Source organism: Gossypium arboreum, chromosome 3 (assembly GCF_025698485.1).
Source record: "Gossypium arboreum isolate Shixiya-1 chromosome 3, ASM2569848v2, whole genome shotgun sequence".
NCBI classification, from domain to species: domain Eukaryota; kingdom Viridiplantae; phylum Streptophyta; class Magnoliopsida; order Malvales; family Malvaceae; genus Gossypium; species Gossypium arboreum.
This window is the reverse complement of record NC_069072.1, coordinates 116,913,813-116,916,717: the sequence shown is the minus strand read 5'-3', so window position 1 is coordinate 116,916,717 and position 2,905 is coordinate 116,913,813. Positions and strand designations below refer to the sequence as shown.

The 2,905-nt window shown below is 35.8% G+C and overlaps 1 non-coding gene across 1 annotated transcript; it reads left to right on the top strand.

The window, feature by feature from the left end:
- Positions 1 to 211: 211 nt before the first annotated feature.
- Positions 212 to 317, top strand: LOC128291260 (small nucleolar RNA R71). Its single transcript, XR_008281036.1, has one exon. It is a non-coding gene; the product is annotated as a small nucleolar RNA R71 (small nucleolar RNA).
- The last annotated feature ends 2,588 nt before the right edge of the window (positions 318 to 2,905 follow it).

Below are 2,905 nucleotides of genomic sequence, written 5' to 3'. Positions count from 1 at the left end.
AACCGAATCGACGTTATAAACTCCTGCTATTTTAGTTGGCTTAGTCCTCATGACTTGCCACTGATAGTTATTCAGTGACATCTCTTCAATAAATTCATAAGCCTCTTCAGGTGTTTTGTTATTGATGGTTCCCCCGGCTGATGCATCAATCATCTGTCTTGTCAAAGGGTTCACATCATTGTAGAATGTTTGAACTTGCAACCATAGAGGTAATTCATGGTGAGGACACCTTCGTAGTAGCTTCTTGTATCTCTCCCATGCATCGTAAAGAGTTTCTAAGTCTATCTGCACAAACGAAGAGATATCATTATGTAATTTGGCCGTTTTAGCCGGTGGAAAATATTTTAATAAAAATTTTTCGTCATTTGTTCCCAAGTAGTAATTGACCCTCGTGGTAACGAGTTCAACCACTGTTTAGCTTTGTTCCTTAATGAAAAAGGGAATAACTAAAGATGAATAGCATCGTTAGAAACACCATTAATTTTAAATGTATTGCAAAATTCCAAAAAATTTTCCAAGTGAGTGTTTGGATCCTCATCCTGCAAACCATAACTATACTTGACTCAGTTCCTGTTAAAGTAGGTTTAGCATAATCATACATAGTACAAGGAGCAGGATTCTGATTTGCTAGTTTAGTGGGTATTGCAGGAGGTAGCTGATTATCTAGATTTTTAGCCATCTCCTCGGTCGTAGTTGAGATATCGTCCTCTTGCTCTTCGTCTGTGTATCATAGGCTTTGTCTTATTTCTCTTCGGTTGCTGCGAGCTATGCGATTGATTTCTTCGTCAAAAAGTAATGGTCCAGACGGGTTTCTTCTAGTCATAAACTATAAAAACCTGCCAAGAGAAAGAAAAGTAAATTAATAAATAATAATAATAAAATAAAATTAACTTGCAAGAAAAATAAATGGCTAAAGTAATAAAAATTAAGTGTTCCTAATATCTTAGTTCCTCGGCAACTGCGCCAAAAACTTGATACGTGATTTTGTGTGATAAGTTTTATAAATTTATAATTAATCGTTCTTGAAACTAACTATTATCACAATGTAGGCAAGTGTACCTATCGAACAATAGTATAGTTTTAGCAAGATCGGATTGTTGAACCCAAATGAACTAAAAGTACTAGTAATGACTGTCTTTTTATTATCTAGCCTAAGAATAAGGGGGTTTGTTTTAACTAACTAATTAACTAAACTAAGAATTAACAGAAAATAGAATTGGGGGATTACTTTTGGAAAACTATTGAATTAAGATAATACCTAAGGAAGAATACACCTAGACCTCGCTTGTTATTCTGACTCCGAATTGGACGATTTATTCATTTAACTTATTTTGTAGGAATCCTTAACTTATATTCCCTCTCGAGACTAACAACGTCTAAACCTAGGTTGAATAATTGATATCTCTTTCTAATTAACTTCCTAGGGTTTTATTAACTCGATCTATAGATCCTCTAATTAAGTTTCACCCTAATCCGGCAAAATCTTGTCACCCTATCTCTAGGCGCGCAACCAACTCCGCTTAATTATGACAATTGTACTCTTAGACAGGGTCTATTCCTCCTCTGAATAAGAGCTTAACTTGAATCAATGTCCTGGAATATCAAGACAAGAATTAAGAACAAGCCAAATATTTATCATACAATTCATAAAATAATAACAAGATTCGTCTTAGGTTAAATTCCCCTTAGGTATTTAGGGGATTTAGTTCATAACTAAAAAGGAAAAAATCTCAGAAGAATAATGAATACAAAACATAAAGAAAACCAAAAACTCCTGAAGGGAAATTGAGGGGAGATCTTCAGTTTTGATGATGAATCTGGCTTCTAAGATGGATCAATCGGCTTTCTTCGAGTAATTCCTTCCTTCCTCCCTGTGCCTCCCTTTTCCTCTTGCTTTAGGGCGTATTTATAGCCTTTAGAATGCTTAAAAGCCCTCAAAATTAGCCTTTTTCAAAGTTGACTCAACTTGGGCTCGGCAGTGACACGTCCGTGTATGATTACTTCAGGCCGTGCTCGAGCCTGTTAGAATGGCACGGGCGTGTGTTCTACCCATGTGATTCGTGCTTCGATTCTACCAAATTGACAGGGCCGTGTGGTCTACCCGTGTGAGGAAGTCCAGGCTGTGTTGATTTCGTACGTTGGCCTATTTTCTCTATTTTTGGCCCGTTTCTCGTTCCTTTCACTCTCCTATGCTCACATAAGTATAAAACATGAAATTAAGGCATTAAGAGTATCGAATTCACCAATTCTAAGGAAAAATCATCCATAAAATGTATTAAGCATGGGGTAAAAATATGTATAAATTACGGTTTATCAATAGTCATTCAGATTCGTCACATCATGCTTTACTAATTTTACTCTCATGCATTGGATACTTAGCATAGAAGTTTATAAGAGGCACATACGCATGTATGAGTAAGTTTTGGACTCATTTTAATCTCACGTACAACAGCCTGATCTCCAAGCTCATACATCCATTCACGAACTCTCAGAAATCATTGTGTATGAGACATATGAATACTATCAAAACTCCATTCATATAGCCTTTATTTTGTTTGAAACCTAATCAACCTCTATGCCAATCTTTTCATTTTCAAACATAGGCTAGCTTACCCTCGCAGAAGCCACATGTGAGTCTAGAATACTTACCCAGAGTTAGAAAACCATCCTATATATTAATTGTGATCCTTAATTTTAGCTTAGCAAGAAATTCTTAATCAGCTTCTGGAGTTGGGCATCATTGGTTGTTATCAAATAGAAGGGAGGAAACCATGCTCTTCTAGTTGAACTTAACAGGCGATATTAACTTTCAAGGCTACTCTTATTAGTGGCTTACAGTTGTAGAGAAGCGTATTCTAGAATCCAAAATATTTTCATATCTTTGATTTGATCTATCATTCCATAC